A 20,266-nucleotide genomic window follows, 5' to 3' on the forward strand; every position below is an offset into this window, starting at 1 on the left:
CCTACCAAACTCCTCTGTCAGTTTTTGATTTACAGACATGAAACTTAATACAGGGTATTCGAGCCTATACGAAAGTTTATATATGGGTTTTAGCCAGGAAAAATCGGTGCAAAAGTGTGAAAATTAAAAAAAATGAAATGTCTTCATAGCTCATGTATTAACGTCAAAGGAAAAAGTAAATCGTAAGCTAACCGTTTTGGTTTCGATTCTCGGTGGAGTCATTTTTTATCTTATAACTTTTTAAATCATTACTATATATTGGGTCCAATATAATATAATAAATATGAAATCTGCATTAATCGAAATATCATATTTAAGCGTATTTTACGAACGGGCAATGCCAGGCAGCTTGCTAATATATATATATATATATATATATATATATATATATATATATATATATATATATATATATATATATATATATTATGCAATACAAAATTCAAACTTTAACGGTTTTTAGTCCAAAACTAGTGCAGACATTTCTTTTTTAATAAATAAACATATTTATTTACTAAAACAAATTCAATATTTCAAATTATAACAACTTCTTCATCGGAAAAATCCAGTTTTTTAAAATTATTTTAATATTTTACGTTGCATTGCGGTGATAATCCTTGGGACTTCCTCGGATATTGTTGGAGGCTTAAATGTTCACTACAGTGTGAGTGTCGGTCAACGCGTGTGCCATATAATATGGGAATTCACTGTTTTTTAAGCACTAACCTTGCATTGGGAGATAGTTAGGTGTTTCTGTCATATACAGGAGAGTAGAAAGTAGACCTTAGGTTTACTTTCGGCAACCTTGTAACTCTCTCGCTAATCTTATTTTTGTCCTCACATTCCATGGGCAATATTTCTGAAAAAGGAGGCAGAATTGTTCTTTTCTGGGTCGGAATCTAATACTAATTATTGGCTAGTTTTTAACATTGAAGTCATTTTTAGCTACTTATATCAAGACCATTCATGGCTTATATGGATTTCCATGAAAAATAGTAAAAGTTACCTTGTTGGGTTTTTTTATTGTTCTATTTTTTTGTTTGTTTGTTGTTTTGGGGTTTGTTTGTTTTTTTTTTTTTTTTGTTTGTTTTTTTGTTTTTTAATAACGTCCATAAACACATTTGTTGTTGAGCAGAATTTGCACGGAGCAAATAGTAAACGTTACCGTGTTCGATTTTTGTTTTGTTTTGTTTTGTTTATTTATTCATTTTTGTTTTGTTTTAGTAACGTCCATATACACATTTGTTGTTGGGCATCATTTATTATTTATTTCAAATGAATCAAATGAATATTGTTGACATTCTTTCCCTGATATCTTTCTAGTTAGAACCCTTTCCAGAAAAATATCGGGTATGTAGGAAAGTTGCCAACATCCCTAAGTGAAAGTGTTTTCGTGCTACGAACTAGATTCGAACTTTGCAATTGAATACTTTTACCGGATTTCATTTTCGGATTATTTTCCCTCTTGTTTATTCGAACTTTCGCCGCAACCACAATTTTAAAGTATTTAATTTTTATACTTAATAGTACATTTCCCTTTAATACAATTAAAAAGAAGAGAAAAAAGTATGTATTTTGCGTGTATAATCTGTGGGTTAAGGTATACTGCATTCCTTCTATTTTTCATCATTTAAATCTCCTTGTGTATATATATATATATATATATATATATGTGTGTGTGTGTGTGTGTGTGTGTATTTTTTGTTACAAAGGAGTCACCACTTATCAAGGTGCGGAGACCACTCGAGGATTAATTAGTGTAGAGTAGTCAATGGGAAAATATCGTAGTAATCGTTAATCGTGAAAATTTGGTAAATTGGATTACTTAAGGGGGCGGCTCATCAAGAATTTGTTTACGTTGGACTTGAAGACGACCAAATTGTAGTCAGCTGGAAAGCAAGCAAACGGAAGAGAGTTCCATAGGCGTGCAGTTCTAAGAAAGAAGCTTTTTTCATGGATTTAGAGGTTTAGGCACAGTAAAGATTGTAGGAAATTATTTATAGTGATTTCAGATAGACGATGAAAGTTTGGCGTGTGTGTGTGTGTGTGCGCGCGCATGCGTGCATGTTAACGTTGGTTTTTAACTGATTTTTGCGTTATTCTCCCATTTAATGAAAAAACAAAAAGATGGTTCTGAGAAGGTTCCAACGTAACAAAAAAAATGCGCCAACGTATCTGGATATGAATTCATAAAAACTGATGAGCTGCATCGTGTGGATAACAAGGAAACTGTAGACACTCACCATTAATTCAGTTGAAGTAAGTTGGATTGTTTTTAATAATTCGATCACGCTCTCCACAACAGCCCGGATATTTCCGAAAATAATTTTTTATAAATAAACTAAAAAAAATTTCCAAAGTGCCATGAGATAGGGTTACTGTCTTACAATAGCTTCTGTCACGCGTTACCTTTGCGACGACGTCAACAGGTGCATACATTTGACATGAATAAATACAAATAAATACATACACAAACACGTAAATAAATACATATATTATTAGACATAAATAGATATATACGTAACTGCACGTGAATCAACACACACATAATTATACGTGAATAGATACATACAGAAATACACGTGAATAGATACATACAGAAATACATGTGAATAGATACATACAGAAATACATGTGAATAGATACATACAGAAATACACGTGAATAAATACATACGGAAATACACATTAACAAATACATACGGAAATACACGTTAACAAATACATACGTAAATACATGTTAATAAATACATACGTAAATACACGTTAATAAATACATACGTAAATACATGTTAATAAACACATACGTAATTACACATTAATAAATACATACATAAATACACTTGAATAAATACATCCAGAAATGCACGTAAATAAATAAATACATAAATACACGTAAATAATTACATACTTAAATTCACGTGAATAAATACATACATAACTACACAACGTATGGTATTTCTACACAATACGAAGTACTAATGTAACGTAACTGTCACGCTCGAACCATGTTCGTTACAATTTAAACCTCTTTCAGACTTCCCCGCCGTCCGTCACCGTCGAAAAGAAACAAACAACAAAAAAATAAATCCGACTCAGCTTTTCTTTCTTTTTTAGCACAATACGTTTATTACTCTCTCTCTCTCTCTCTCTCTCTCTCTCTCTCTCTCTCTCTCTCTCTCTCTCTCTCTCTACCGTCTCAATACCAGCTTAAAGAGTCTCTCGCTGCCAATGTGGCGACCACAGGTCCATCTGCCTTGGTGCGTTTTTCTTTCTGCTCTACTACACGCCGGCCATAGACAGCCATTTCTCGTTTTCAATTTTACACGTTCATCACGTCTTTTTACTTCTCCCAACCACATAGTGTCGTTTTTTCTTCTTTTTCTCGTCGCTCCAGCTCGCGCACACTTTCTAATTTGCATATATGCATTTTTCGACTACTGCTGCCGCTATTTTCCCACGCGCTCCGTTGCACTACTTTTTGTCATCCTAATCATAATTTACCGTAATTTGGGTTTTAGGTGTAGTTTGTATTGTATAGAGGTTCAAACATGTACACATACTCATATACATACCACACATACATGTGCGTATCTATATACATATCTAGCAGACCTCACGTACATGCATGTTTGATAACAATTCTGCGTGATGACTGCTGGTTTCAAGCAAACGTGCGACATTACATAATAACTAAGAGAATGGTGACACAATTCTTAAAAAATAAACTTCTCACTTTTATGCAGAAAATAAGCAGTTTTCATATACAATTTGGTACTTCTACAGAATTCGAATCGAACCGTTTTTTTTTCTTTTTCTCTAACCTTTTTATACTAACTCTAAATTAACTCTGATCTAACTCCCTATTTATCTCCCTCCAGGGTTAGAAAGTGAGATTAAAGAGCCAGTTCCCTAGAAGAAGAGCACTCTGGTCTGCAAATTACCCATCAGTATTTCTCGGTAGGGGCGCCCCAGACGATTAACAATAAACTAACCCCTTCTTGCAAAGAGAAAATTTTCTGGTATTAAAATTTTCTGGTATTAAAATTTTCTGACATTGTCATCAGCGGTGCACATGACACTTCCAAACGACTACACGTTCATATTGAAGGCATTCATTTACAAACTGTAAAGATTGGAATTTCAAAGTGGCAAATATGTGATGCTTATGCTAACAACCATAATAAAAGCAAATCTAGGAAACTGGATCTCCTGGAACTGCGCCGAACTAGCAACATACAGCAGCCAACAGAGGATAAGCCATCTGAACAATAGCCTGGTCTAAGTTTTTGATTTAGTTCGACAAAAGTCGGTTTAGTTCGGTTATAATTCTGTAGAAGAACCTATTTAAAAATAAATAAATAAATAAATAAAATAAAGAATGGACGCTGAGAATAAAAGTAGATTTAAATGAATTTATTTTAGAAAATCATAATGTCGCCGTTTGGGGGGGGGGGGGCTGGAACCGAATTTTTATTGAAATTAGTTCCTTGTCCGCTTTCCCCTTTTCTTGCTACTGCTTCGTTTGCCACCTTTGTGTTTTCGCGCCTTGACACGATTTGATCTCGCTCCACCAGCTCCAATAATTCTGAATTTCTTCATGCTGCAACGACCGCAGTTCGATTGGATGGCTTGACTATTGTTGCGAAAGGTCACTTGTTTCGCTTTCAGAGACGCCGTTTTTCCGCGACAACGTAGACAGTAAGAAGAAGTTGATTTCGCCATAATTTCGTTAAATTTTTTTTTTTCTTTTTTTCAATTGAAAGTAGTTTTCTGCTTTGGAGGACTACTTTTGTGTCCGTAGTCTGTTTGAATGGACAACTACTTCTGAGCTGCGGGCGAACCACAATTCGTCCTGTTTATACTTTCTTTATAAAGCTTTGTAGAGCTCCGTTTTCTCACAGACTCTAATATCCCGTCCTGCCTTGTCGCCTGTTCAGCAAAAGTGATTATCTGTCTATGGTGATACGGACGCTTTCATTATGACGTCACTCTTATTGTCACATCACATTGGATGATTTATATATATATATATATATATATATATATATATATATATATATATATATATATATATAGTTAAAATTAACAGTTTCATTTAAAAATCTATTATTTTTATCTTGTTTTTTTTTTTTTCATCCCAAGCAAGGCATATTGCCACTTGAAACATTCATTTTTTTTTTTAAATCCTTTCATTCGTAATTTGTGTATTCATTCTTTTGCGGACTATTATCCTTATCTTCATAATTGCTGTTGTTTCATCATCTGGATTTCTTCGGGAGATTAACCGTGACATGACCGTGGCGCAGTGGATAGAGGCGTTGAATCTCTACGGTTCCAGCTGTGCATTATCTGAAAATAGTGGTTTCAATGGTACAAAGAGCAGACGAGAGGATTAGTGAGCCAAAACGTGATGAGACAACAATTATGGAAGGCAGTAATTACTGGGGATACAGTTACAAGACTAAACATTCATATTCCATTGCGATTAATCACCTGGAGAAGGCAAGATGATGGGTTGGCCGAAACGTGGTGAAACAACAATAATGAAAATAAAGATAACAACCCGCGAAAGATTAAATACACAAATTTGGGATCTTGTCTAACAGGGGTGGGTAGTTGAGCAGCGAGATGTCTGTTCACATTTCATTTAAACTTCAGCAGGTTAGTACAGTCATGGAAACAGGAAACGGAGAGAATTCCAAAGTCTAGCAGTCCAAGTGAAGAAACTATTAGTATAGAAGATTTTCCGGCATCTAAAGATTTAAATAGTGAAGGGGTGTGATTTTGTTGCTTGTCGGGTTAGTCGGGGGTATTTACGTCGAGGAGCAAAAGTGCTATACATTCATCAGAGTACATTCCATTAATAATCATTCGGGTTACGAGTTTTATGCGGTCTCGAGGGAGGGGGAATCCATGTCAGGCATTACCTTCTCCGAATAAGTTTATTACATGTTACCTGATGCCCCTTCATTAAGGAATGCGATGAGCCCGACCAAGCAATTCATATGGCTAAGTAGAATACTATCCTTCCGAAAACGGGTAAAATCAATTTCTGAACAGAACAGTTTTGCACTACTTTTATTTATTTTTGTTTCATTTTTATTATTTATTTATTTATTTTGCAAAGGATGTAGGGAAAATTTTGGTGTGACTGCAGTCATAGAGGCAGACTGCTAAGTGTGTCATGTGCAAACTCGAAACCCGACCGACGAAACAGAAAGGCGACAAAATCATCAGGTTCGATCGCGTCTTAATTATGCATGAATGAGACAGCCGGAAGTGAAGAGGTCGAAAATCTAGTTGCTTTCTCGAGAACCGGACTAAACGTGTTAGAGCTGAGAATGTTGTCAAGAATCCAGTCCAGGGTTTGTTTTTTTTCTATTAGAAAGGAGTCAGCACTTATCAAGGTCCGGGGGCTACTAGAGGATAAGGGTTAACGAGTATACGATAGTCAGTGAGACAATATCGTAATAATCGCTAGTAGTCGAAATTTGTAAAGCAGGGAAACGGAAGGCAGTTCCACATGCGTGCAGTTCTAAGAAAGAAGTTTTGTTCATGGAATCTACGTTTAGGTTTAGGCTCAAAAAGAGTGGGGGGAATTATTGATAGTGGTTTCAGCTAGACAATTGTTTTTTCCGTGAAAGTTTGCCAAGAGGGTGCATAGATTGGAACTAAAATTAATTTATTCTTAATTAATTTCCTTGATAAAAAAATTAGTCGACAAACGGACAGTCTCGAAGAGATACACTAAGACCCCTACATTGTATAGACCCGTCTTGTCTCTCAATTTCCTCAACGTAACTTCGAACTTTTTGTGTCGACACGTAACGCTATTTCCCTCCAACAAACCGACACCTTCTTCCTAGCGTGTTTTGTCTACGAAGCTGGCCCTTGACTGTATCGCTTGACTTAATTGGTGCACTTAGTCAATCTCTGCCCGCCGCCAGGCCATCCTGACATGAACTGGGCCTAGGGTTTTTTTTGTTTTTTTTTTCGTTCTGGATTTTTAATTAACGGTTTATTTAAAGTTAAAACTTAAAATTTCTTTGTTTTTGAAATTCCAATTTTCCCCGGACCTACCATCCTAAACCGGAAGTAATACATTTATAAGACTGCCAGAAAGCAAACCTGAATTTTATCAACTGAAAAAGACAAAAGATTAGCACGTATACAAACAAAAATTAAAAGGAATAAGTAAAAAAAAAAAACTAAGGATAAAATGACATTGTGGATTGCAAAAAAAAAACAGCAACGTCATTATTTTTGGTGAGACAGATAAAAACAGAGACGGAAGAGAGTTGTGAACTGGTTGCCTTTATATTGGATTTGAAACCGACGATACCGATCGTTTTCTGATCTTCTATAACATATTTAAATATATTTTAGGGAATCTTGATAATACAATTGTCAGTCGATATTTTCGTGAATTTTAAAATTCAAATTTGCCTACAACTAAAGGCGTTGTTTATTACGTGGCATTCCAATTGAATCACTTGAAGATTTACTTTTAATTTTGATAATACAACAAGTGTCGATATTTTCGTCATATATATGCTTGTGTGTATATATGTATTTACGTGTGTATATGTAAATGTGCACATACGTGTGTGTATACGGAAACCAAACACTCAACGTCTATACCACAAAGCATGTAGGCGGCCAAAAACAATATGGCGGTTGTACGTGGAAAATTTCTCACAATACCTCCTTTCGCGGCTTATATTCGAAGGTAAACAGCCATCTGTTTAAGTCAATGAGACTTCGTCAGGCGACTCTGAACCATTATGCGCTATAGAAAAAAAGTAAAATGGCTGAGGGTCGCCTGATGAAGTACCATTGACTGAAACGGGTGGCTGTTTGTAGCGACCAAATGTAACTGTTTACCTTCGAATAAATAATTAAAAAAAAAATTTATAATTTGCTTTTGTTATCGAGCACTATCTAACAACCTCGTTGAGTTTATTAGTTTCTATTTTTGAATATCTCAAGCCTGGATATATATATATATATATATATATATATATATTATTAGTAATAAATTAATTACTTCCCCCCCCCCGCGAAAATTCCTTTAAAATTACTACTTAAGGTTTTTGGGAGCGCTGAAAACAAAAATAACTTAAAATTACGGCAAACGATTAGTTTCCAATATATGTAGAAATGTTAGTTTCAAAAAGGAGGGGGTCACTTTTCTATAATTTAACGTAAATGAGCACCCACTTTGTAGTCACAATTTTGGGGAAAATTCTTTCCACCATCGGAAAGTTCTTTAAAATTACCAGCAACGTTTAAAATTCCAGGAAACAAATAGTTTCCAAGATATGAAGAAATGCACTCACTTTATAACCACCTTTGTGGGGGACTGGTTTGTTTTTCGTTTTTTTTTTGTTTGTTTGTTTTTTTTGTTTTGTTTTTTTTAGAGGGGGGTGTATAGTTTTTAACGGGCGCTTCTGCAGTTTAATTAATCGTTTTCCGTAAGTACCGCGCCGACATTAACCAAGCAGAAGGACAGCCTCCGTAAGTAACGCGGCCATCACAACACCCCACCCCACCCTTCCACCGCCTCCCACCAAATGTAAACAGAATTTTTGTGAAATATTAAATGGTTCTTCTGCTCGGTTAATGTCGGTGCGTTACTTAAGTTAAAACAATTAAACTGCAGAAGAACCTGTTAAAAAAACTATACAGGTTCTATAATTGAATACCCCCCTCCAAAAAAAAAAAAACGAAAACTATAAACTGACAGCCACCCCCACCCCCACCCATAAAAAAGTGGGCATAAAGTGGGTGCATTTCTTCATATCTTCGGGAACTACTTGTTTCGTGGAATTTTAAACGTTACTGGTAATTTTAAGGATTTTTCTCATCCCCCCCCCCAAAAAAATGGTGGCCATAAAGTGGGTGCTTATTTTCCCTTAAATTATTATAGAAAAGTGATCTAACATTTTTTTTTTTTTCATATCTTGGAAACTACTCGTTTGCCGTAATTTTAAACGTTCTTTTCGTTTTCAGCGCCACTGAAAACCATTAAAAGTTGTAATTTTAAAGGAATTTTCGAGGGTGGAGTAATTTTTTGTGTGTGTGTTTGTGTTTTATTTTTCAATACGTGAATAGAGCTAGATAGTATGTTATGAAAATATATTGATGCCAATTAACGACACAGAGGCTTCTGCATTTCAACCTCGTAGTGAATTGTCAGGGAATCGTAGAAACTCCGTGCATGGTAATCCCGTTCGGTTTTAAGGTACACAAATGTCAGTAATAAGACGAGTTCTTGCAGTGAATGCTTACAGAGGGGACGTAGTGTTTTAAGCTCAATCGAGAACCCAACAGGAAAATAACGATACATCAAGTGCAGAGGTTTTTGACAGCAGCCGCGACATTTTAAACCATAGTAATATATTTTGTGCATAGTATTATTTAGACATTTCCTTTCATATTATTAAAGAACCGTTCGTATTTTTTGTAATAATCGCATCCATGTTGGCCGGATGATGACCTTCTTCATCTAATAGAAAGAGAATCATCTTCCATCATGATAATGCTCGTTTTCTCGCAGCACTACTGACCAGGGATCACCTAGGAGAATTTTTGGGGAAATCTTGCTCCATCCTGCATATTCTCCTGATCTAGCTCCCTCTGATTATCACTTATTTCGATTAGGTTAATATTACGAGAAGAGAGAACATGAGTTAGACTCTTATTTTACATCAAAACCTGAAGAATTTTACGAACGAGATGTATATAAGCTCATCGACAAATAGAATCAAGTTATAGAGAGTCAAGGTCGTTATTGTTATGAATAAAAAATAATTAAAAAAAAAACACGGTTTTTCATTTTCAAGACGACATTTTAAATCGGCAAAAACATTTGCACCGAACAAATAGAGAAATATTAGCAACGTCTATCCTTTGAGAAAAGAAGCTTATGAGGAAGTTCAAGGGTATCTTAGTATTATGGACCCGTTTTTTTTTTGGGGGGGGGGAATGTGTGTGCCAGCCAGTACTCCGTTTTGATATTGATATAATTTTGTTATGCACCTTTTAGTAATTCAAGACCTTCTCACAACATTTCTTTGGCGCTTTCCGTAACACAAGTTCGTGGTAATTTGTCCGGGAATCCTGCCAAATTCACGTCCGCCTAAACCAAATGAAAACAAACATATTCGAATTAGCAAACACGTATCGTCCAATTTATGTCAGTATCTCGGTTTGCATGCCGAAGCAATTATCAACAAGCCTTTTTTAAATCAAGATCTTATCATCACCTAAAACACAGAACGAAGGGGAATATATATATATATATATATATATATATATATATATATATATATATATACTAGCATGGGTCCGGCATTGCCTGGGTTAATATGAAGTTCGATTTGGAACACACCTGCTATACTAATCATTTTCATCATGGGCAACGTGGATACCCTCAACAATTTCCAAACTAAAAGAACGAATAAAAACATGTAAATGTAATCGCCTCAAAAAAGAAGTACCTGATACCCTCTCCACCAGATATTTCGGCAGAAAGGATACAGAGTAAACTATTCTCCGGGTATTGAACATTGGAAAGACCCTCCCCTTAAATAAAATAATAATTAAAAATAAATCCTTACAATTGAGATTGTCGGACTGACTTCCTCATCTTGGTTGTTATTGTCACAACGTTTCGGCCGTTTTGCCCTCCGGCCTTCATCAGGTGTTTTGTATCGAATTGGGGGAACCGTTTGTTAGAAGTCTCGAACCCAAACCTTTATTATTATTATTATTACGGGGGTACCGTGTTCGGACTCCAGCTTGGCTCTGGGACATACTTGCTGATTCTGTTTTGATTGTTACTTTTCACTGCCTTCGTTCAGGATTGAACTCAGCACCTTTGGGTAACTGCAAACTTTGATACAACGACTCGGACCACTCGGCCATATGTCATTACAACTTTTGTTTTAAAAAAAAAAAAAAAAAATATAGCAGTGAATGGCCGTGCGTTCGCAAAAGAAAAGAAAATTAGCCAAGTAGACAGGCTTGAACCTGGAACGCGAATAAAAGGAAAAAGGTAACTTGGGAACTGTTTTGTTCACTGTCCTAAGAAAACTCACAATTTTGTAAACCTAAAAAATAACGTTTATAAACGTTAACGCGCGCGTTTGTTTTTGATTTTTTTTTTTTTTATAAGGGCACTTTTTTCACTGCCTTTTTTTTTTTATTTTTTTGTAAATAAAGGAAATTTTCGATTTGCTTTTTTTTGGGGGGGGGGGGCTTTTTCGATTTGCTTTTTTTTTGGAGGGGATGGGAGCCTTTTTGTTTTTAAAAGCCTGAGCTTCGAATTCAAACTAAAGTTCGAATTCGAAATAGTCAAAGATTCTGTAGTAATTTTTTACGACGTGACCCAGTGTTGTTTAACCTCTGAGATAAATAAAGACCTACCAAAAATTAATTCTAAAAACAATTAAATTAAATTTTTCGTCATTTTAGATTTTTAATGTAATCCCCCCCCCCCATTGAATTTGTCATATTTTGGAGTTTGTTTTGTTTATGAAATTATTAAGTGAAAGTACAGAATGGTCTCATAAAAATTAAATTTATCGTTATTTTATGCTTCAAATTTAATCCTCCCCCCCCACCAAAAAGAAATTGTATTTGCCATATTTGGCACCCCCGCCTCAATCGCAAAACTTGAAAAAATGCTAGAGGTGACATGTCTCGTTGAACGCTTGGTGGTCATAAAGTGGGTGCTCATTTTACGTTAAATTTATATAGAAAAGTCACCCCACCCACTCTAAAAAAAAAAATTTTTTTTCAAAACTCCTTTCATATTATTCATAAAGGCTGTTTAAACGTATTAGGCCCAAAAAAAGTAGATCTTCATTTTTTTAGGGGTTAAACGACGCTGTGTCACGTCATAAAAAATTACCTTTTTAATTAGAAAGTTAAGTTTGTAATCGATGAGATTAACGTGATAAAAGAAAAATGTATAAAATGTAGAATTTAGAAGGAGGGCAGGAGATCTTCATTGGGGCGGGGCTAAACGACGCTGAGTCACATTGTAAAAATTTACTGATTTCTGTATAGCCGTTTATAGAATAATAAATAAAAAAAACAGACAAATGAAATCTTTTCAGCTTTTTCGTGTTTTTTTTTTTTGTTGTTTTGTTTTGTTTTGTTTTTTTGCTTGAATATTTAAAAAAAAAAACAATAAAGGCCAAACATTTTTTTATCTACACGGAATTATTTTTCCAGCTAGAAACCTATTGAGATTACCAAATTATTTTATTTGGTGACAGTTTGTTTTTTTACGTTTAGAAGTTTCTAGGGGCAAATAACTCTAACAAACGTTTTTAAAAAATGTCCCTGTTGGAAATATTAATTCCAAATAAATTAAATATATTATCAATATAATTGTTATTTATAGTTTATTAAATAACAATTTTAAATAGAATACTTAAAACAATTCTCTCGCTAAAATCATTAACTAACATACCGCTATTTAGTAAAATCGATTTTTTAATGTAATATGCAAATAAGGTGATCTCTTAATTGTATATTCTGCAACAATCGTACTATATATAGAAATAAATGAAAGATTAAAGTAAGGAACTTTTTTATATATTAATTTATTCGTGAACAAACAGACAGGAATACGAATATAAAGAACAGTGTGTGTATCTGTATGAGTTCGTTTCATATAGATTAAAGGGAATTCACTTTGCAACTACAGGAATATAGAAGAATGTCCGTTAGAAGGTAAACGTCTCATTTCCAACATAGTATATAAATGTGAAGTAACAGATAATAATAGAAAAAGAACATATATTAGTTCCAATAGGTCGAAAAGCTGCTTGTGATATTGATAAAGCGTTTGGCCTAGGAACCACGACCAATTTAGTGGCAGCAACGAAAGTCTTGAAGATCATGAGCATAGATGTTGACAATAATCAATTTAAAAGCCTTCGTCAAAGCCAATCCATGCACAACTGTTTGAGAACTTGCTTCTGAATTAGATGCAATGTATACGACGATTTGAAAACACTTGAAAGAGATTGGAAAGACAAAAACGTTTTGATAATTTGATGCCTCAACCAAAAGAAATGCAATTATGAAGTGTCATCTTCCCTTCTTTTACGCAACAAGAATTACCCGTTTCTCAACCAGGTTGTGACTTGCAATGAAAAAATGGGTTCTTCAAAACAACCGGCAATGCTCAGCTCAGTGCTTAGACACCAACGGAACTCCACGACACTTACCGAAGTCAGAGTTGCACCAAAAGGTCATGCTGACTATTTGGTGGTCGGCAATCGGTCTCATCTATTACAGTTTTTTGAAGCAAAACCATTACGGTGGTGAAGTACTGTCAACAAATGAATGAAATGCATCAGAAACTTTAAATAGAGAAGTAGTCAACCATCTCAGCAAAAACAACCTTCTTAGTGATGTGCAATATGGCTTCCATTCTGCTACATTTACAACAAACGTGCTTACAGTTATATCTCATAGGATTAGCAAATCTCTTGATGGTAGCTTCATCTCTAGGGCAATTGTTCTTGACATATCAAAGGCCTTTGATAAGATATGACATAAAGGTCTACTTCAAAAGATCTCCAGCTATGGTATAGCTGGAAATGTCTTCTCCATTATAAAATCATTTCTCTCTGATAGTTTCATAAGAGTAGTGGTTGATGGGCAGAAATCAGAAGCTCACTGTATAAATGCTGGAGTCCCTCAGAGGTCCATCCTAGGCCTAACTCTCTTCCTGATCTACATTAATGATCTTCCAAATCACATCCTTACATCATTTGTAGACATTTATGCTGACAACACTACAATCTATGGTAGCACATCAAAGGCCGTAAATGACCAAGTTCTCTCCGATTCTCTCTCCTTTTATCTTGAGCATGTGGTACAATGGGGAAAGAGGTGGCTAGTTACTTTTAATGCATCTAAACCCAAGCTTTTATCTTTACATCATCAATGCTTTGATTCCCATCTGGCATCAGTTGAAATGAATGGCTCTCATCTTGGAGAGGCTTCATGTTTTGACAAGCTTCTGGGATTGACCTATACTTCTGACCTGAAATGAAACATGTATATCAAAATGGTGGGATCCTTCTATCGCTACAGTAGATATGTCACTGCTGATGCAATTATCTACCTATATAAAAGCCAGGTACGGCCAACGATAGAGTACTATTGACACATCTGGACAGGAACTGCTAGAAACAGCTTATCCTGCCTTGACAGAGTTCAAAATAGACTTTGTAGCTTAGTGGGGGATGCCCTTTTCTCTTCCCTGCAACCTCTTTCGCACAGAAGAGACGTTGCAAGCCTATCTCTGCTTTATCGTTATTTTCATGGCAAGTGCTCAGCTGAACTTCAATCTATGGTTCCCCCTTGCCAAACTTTCAAGAAAAACACTCGTCTAGCCAAAACCACTATCAATAATTTCCCACACTCTTTATCTGTGCCTAGACTACTTCGTTTGGTTATACGTCGAGAATATTACCAACATGACTTTCCATAACACCAAAGCCAGCCTGATTGCTGCCAACCATCGAGTATTTGCCGAGCTCCCCGCTTATGGAAAGGGCATGCTCTCAGTTCTGGACATGTATCGAGGCGGTGATTGAGGCTGAAGGTGGCTACATTGAATAGATGTCAGCTTTACTACTTATGTTACCTGAATTGAATTTTTCAATAAAAAATTTAAAATAAAGTTGTAATGCTGTTTTCTTGAGGGCGACACCTTTATCGTTCCACAAATAAAAACATTATGGGCTGCATGTGTGCATAAATGTTTCAGCCGCAATTTCTTTCGAAATCCAGCGTAATCAGGCCACTAGTCTTTACTGGTTTATAAATGCGAATACACATAGTTCTTTTTTCCAAACTTTATTTGGGAGATTAGGGGCGAGAATGAGGTGAAATCCTATTTTGGTAAAGTATTCAATTTCTTGCTCATGATGATTCATAGATGCAATTCTATCTTATATTACTTTTTATCATTTAACCATAACATGTGTCATCTCGTTATTGGAAAACTTTTTTGCAAATTTATTACGCAGTGATAAATTTGAAAACAGTGGCTTTATGTACGTTGCAATCTAATATTCCAGCCAGCTGTTAGAACAATTCACACCTACTTGTAAATATATATTCACTTAGCATGTATACGCACAAACACACACACACACACATATATATTAATAAATATATATGCATACTCAATTTATGTTAATTATTTATTTTTATATTTATCATTATATCTATCTATATTCGCTTATACACACTCTCATATGCACATACTACACATACATATACATTTAAGCAACGTATACACACATATATTTTTTTTTTTTTTTTTTACAAAGGCATCACCACATTATCAAGGCCCAGAGGCCACTCAAGGATAAGGGTTAAAGAGTGTACAGTAGAAGTTGGTCAATATAGTAATCATTAGTAATGAAAATTTGGTAAATTTAATAACTTATATGGAACGGCTCATCAAGAACTTATTTACTTTAGACTTGAACAAAACCATATTGTAGTCAGCCGGAAAGCAGGAAAACGGAAGACAATTCCACAGGCGTGCAGTTCTAAGAAAGAAGCTTTGTTCATGGAATCTACGTTTAGGTTTAGGGACAGATAAAGAGTGGGGGAAATTATTGATAGTGTTTACAGCTAGACGAGTGTTTCTTGTGAAAGTTTGGCGAGGGGGGACCATAGATTGAAGCTCAGTTGAACACTTTCCATGAAAATAACGATACATCAGAGACAAACTCGCAACATCTCTTCTGTGAGATAGAGGTTGCAAGGAGGAGAAAAGGACATCTCCTACGAGGCTACGAAGTCTATTTTGAACTCTATCAAGGCAGGCCAAGTCCTTTCTAGCAGCTCCTGCCCAGATGTGGCAACAGTATTCCATCCTTGGACGTACCTGGCTCTTATATAGATAGAGAATAGCATCAGCAGTGAGATATCTACTGGATCGATAGAAAGATCCCACCATTTTTCCAGCGGCCTTGGCAACAGATTTGATATACGTGTTCCATTTAAGATCAGGAGTAATGGTCAAGCCCAGAAGCTTGTCAAAACTTGAGGCCTCCTGAAGACGAGAGCCATTCATTTCAATTGATGACAAATGTGGATTAGAATGTTGATGATGTAAAGAGAGAAGCTTCGTTTTAGATGCATTAAAAGTAACCAGCCACTCCTTTCCCCATTGTACTACGTGCTCAAGATCAGAGGAGAGAGAATTGGAGAGAACTTGCTCGTTTACTGTCTTAGATGTGGTACCATAAATGGTAGTGTCGTCAGCATAAATGTCTACAAATGATGTAAGGATATGATTTGGAAGATCATTAATGTAGATCAGGAAAAGAGTTGGGCCCAGGATGGATCCCTGAGGGACACCGGCATTAATACTGTGAGCTTCTGATTTTTGCCCCTCAACTACTACTCTTATGAACCTATCAGAAAGAAATGATTTAATAATTGAGAAGACTTTTCCAGCTATACCATAGCTAGCGATCTTATGAAGTAAACCTTTATGCCATACCCTATCAAAGGCTTTAGATATGTCAAGAGCAATTGCCCTAGAAAGATTGCCACCGTCGAGAGATTTGCTAATCCTATGCGATATAACTGTAAGGACATCTGCTGTAGATCTAGCAGAACGGAAACCATATTGAGTGTCACTAAGAAGGTTATTTTTGTTGAGATGTTTGATTACTTCTGTATTTAATACAGATTCTAGCAACTTACTCATGACGCACAGGAGACTTATTGGCCTGTACTGAGAGGGAGATGAGCGATCACCTGAATTCTTAAATACAGGGCATACTGATGAGATTTTCCAGGGAGATGGGAAACTATTCATCTTTAAGACAACGTTTAAACAGTTTTGTAAGTATGGGCGCTAGTTCAGGTTGAAGTTTTTTGAGTACTATAATTGGAATACCATCAGGGCCAGTTGCTTTACTGGAATCAAGGTTTTTGATTAGCTTGGCAACATCACGTACAGATATACGTATATCACGTAGCGTGTTTTCTGATACAAGAGGAAATATTGGGGGTTGGCGGTCTTGGTCGCAAAGGGTAGAATTAGCTGCAAAGTTCTTGACAAAGAGTTTGGCTTTGTCTGATGCTGACGAGATTACCTCAGGTCCATTGATAATAGTTGGGATGGAGCACACGCTTCTGTTCAGGATTCTGTTTGCTATTTGCCAAAACTGGTGGGAACCAAGCCGCTGCTCAGCTACTTTGGACTTAACAGATTGAGCATATAACTCTCTTGCGTTCCTTATTACTTTCTTACAATGGTTGCTGGCAGTCCTGAAAACGGCTTTAGTTTCCATACATCTATTACGTTTGAAGCAGTGGAAAAAGTGATTTCTGTGCGCAATGGCAGCAGCACATTCTGGAGAGAACCATGGCTGGCTGTTAGGTTTTTGCTGAAACTTTTTAGAGGGTATGAAATGGTCAATACCTACAATTAACCATTCAGTTAGGTCTAATACTATAGAGGACACATCCTTTTTAAACATGGAATGCAGAGGTAGATCAGATATAAATGTACGGAAGCTATCCCAGTCAGCCTTAGTGTATCGATATACTGTACGATGAAGAGGTACGTCTGGGGACTTATTACATTTCATTTTTATCTTAATTGATACAACAGAGTGGTCGGAAGATCCAAGAGGCGACAGAACAGAAACTGAACATAGTTCAGGGCAAGTTGTGAGAAAAAGGTCTAGTAGGCTCGCATACTGGCCGTCATTATCGGGCACACGGGTAGGTTCCTGAACAATCTGAGTGAGGTCATAGGCAATGGAGAAATCATGACAGAACCTCCCCTCATCATCGGTCTTGTTTGAGTGGGTCAACCATTCGACGTTGTGAACATTATACACACACTCGTGAACAAAAAAAAAATGGGCCAAACATATTTTATACATTTTATTGCACTAAAAGCTATATTGAACAAAGAACAATTGAACAAGGAAACTTAAACGAGACTAATAACACAGAACAAGACATTTACTCTAATAAATACTTAGTATTTTGATTTTTTTTAAATATCAATCCTTTTAGACATGTTCTCAACCAAAGTGGAACACTGCGAAGAGATGTTATTCCATTCGCTTTGCACAGCTTCCCACAGTTTGTCATTATTCGAAAAAGTTCTTCCAGCCAATGCACGAGATATTATGGCCCAAATATTCAAGATTGGGTTTAAATCGGGGCTTTGACCCGGCCAAAATATCACATTAATTGAATTATCAGATAACCATTTTCTTGTGACTTTAGCAGTGTGTGCAGGGGCATTATCATGTTGAAAAATAATGTTCTGTGATATTCCCAGCTTCTGGATACTTGGTAACAGTTCTGTTTCTAAGATTCGAATGTATTCCTTTGCATTGATTGACTTTTCACATCTAATAAGTTCCTGAACTCCTGCTGCAGTAAAAGTTTCCCATACCACTATCCCTTCATTCCCGTATTTAACTGTCGTTTTTATGCAACTTGGCGAAAATCTTTCTTCAGTTCTTCGATTGAACCGTTCGGGAGCATTGGTAGCATCACTACCAAGACAAAATCTTGATTCATCTTACCAGAAAACATTCCTGAACCAGTCTGTATCTTTCTTGCCATAACACGAGAAAAATCTCTTTCTATCATTGATGTTCTTCTTAGATAAAAATGGCTTCTTTGCACACCTTTTAGAAGAAAATCCCATTTATTACATTCGTCTACATATTGTATATCTAGAAAGAGAATTTCCAGACCCTGTTTTGAATTCTTTGCTATGGTCAACATAAGTTTTTTTCGATTCTTCAAAACAGTTCATTTAAGCCTGTGGTCGTCCTTCAAAGTGGGTGTTCTAAGACGACCAGATCCAAATTTCCCTTTTCACAAGCGTTCGATTTCGAACCTTCGACTAATTCGCTTCACTACAGAAAGAGATGTTTTCACATTTTCTTTTCTTGAAATATCAAAAAATCTGCTTGTAAGTCATTTTCAACTGCCTTAACCCTGCATTTCGTTTTTTTTTTTATATCCTCACCAAGATGCGGTCTTACCATTTTTAGGATTAATTTTTCCACTCATTATTATAGGCTATAATAATGATAATGATCTTCAAGATAGAAATTTTCAGTTAAAATTAACAAAAAATGATGGAAAAATATTGAAAAATCGATTTCTTCCTTCTTTCACTCTTGGCCCATTTTTTTTTTTTTTTTTTGCTCATTAGTGTGTGTATATATATATATATATATATATATATATATATATATATATATATATATATATATATAAAATTAAGTTATGTGTTACATTGAACACTTTCAAGCCAAATAGCTGCAACGCGAATTTTTTTTTTTACCTTTATAAAATAAACAAATGTCTATTTTTAAAGAGATATATTTCGGAGATATACACTCCTTTTTCAATCTATATATATTGTGATACATTTATTAAAATGTATAATAAAGTATTTTATTGACTTTTAGCCGAGAGGAGATATATTTTCAGTATATTTTATTCACTGTGTCATTTTTCGCGCCAAAAAGGATTCAATTCACATCTGCTCAGTCACATTTTGTAAACAAAACAGAAGAAAAAAGGCTTACGAACAGGAGGAGAAGGGAGAGACAGAGATACTGTGAACGAATAGTGGAAAAGGAAAGAAAAAAGAAAGATAGAGAGAAATAAACCGTATATATAGAGAGAAACTGTGTAGAGAAAGAGAGAGATAGATCGTTTCGAGAGAGGGGGGGCTGAAAACTGTTGTCAACAGGCAGTGGAGCTTCGAGCTTCAAAGCGATAAGACGTAGTAGCGGCGTCGCGGAGGTAAATATCGACGACATCAGCCGATGATCAGCGGTCAAAGTTAAAACATTGACTGAATAAAAGAATGAACCCAGCGAAGGAAGGAATCATGGAGCATTGAAACTTTTACTATAAATCAAGGGCTTCGAGGAGCTTCGGAAACGAAGATTTGGAGCAATTAACACACACGCGCGTGATGAAACAGAATTCATCCGAAGGACAAAAATATGAAAATTAACCTGCACGCGCGTAATCAAACATAAACAATTTACAGGAAAAATATATATATATATATATATATATATATATATATATATATATATATATATATATATATATATATATATATAAAGGAGACGAAAGAAAGGTCACATTTCAAAGGACATTAAGTGAGTTTTTCAATCAAAACTTTCATTTCCCCAACATCTCTCTCT

General features: G+C 35.5%; 1 protein-coding gene across 1 annotated transcript in view; it reads left to right on the forward strand.

The window, feature by feature from the left end:
- The first annotated feature begins 2,144 nt into the window (after window positions 1-2,144).
- LOC145277533 (GDP-fucose transporter 1-like) overlaps window positions 2,145-20,266 on the forward strand; it is a 131,773-nt gene continuing 113,651 nt past the window's right edge. The window contains exon 1 of the mRNA XM_080128985.1: window positions 2,145-2,259. The gene's annotated coding sequence lies outside the window, so the exon portion shown is untranslated. The remainder of the gene's footprint in view (window positions 2,260-20,266) is intronic.

Source organism: Euprymna scolopes, chromosome 6 (genome assembly GCF_053919585.1).
Source record: "Euprymna scolopes isolate OS-2025 chromosome 6, ASM5391958v1, whole genome shotgun sequence".
NCBI lineage: Eukaryota > Metazoa > Mollusca > Cephalopoda > Sepiida > Sepiolidae > Euprymna > Euprymna scolopes.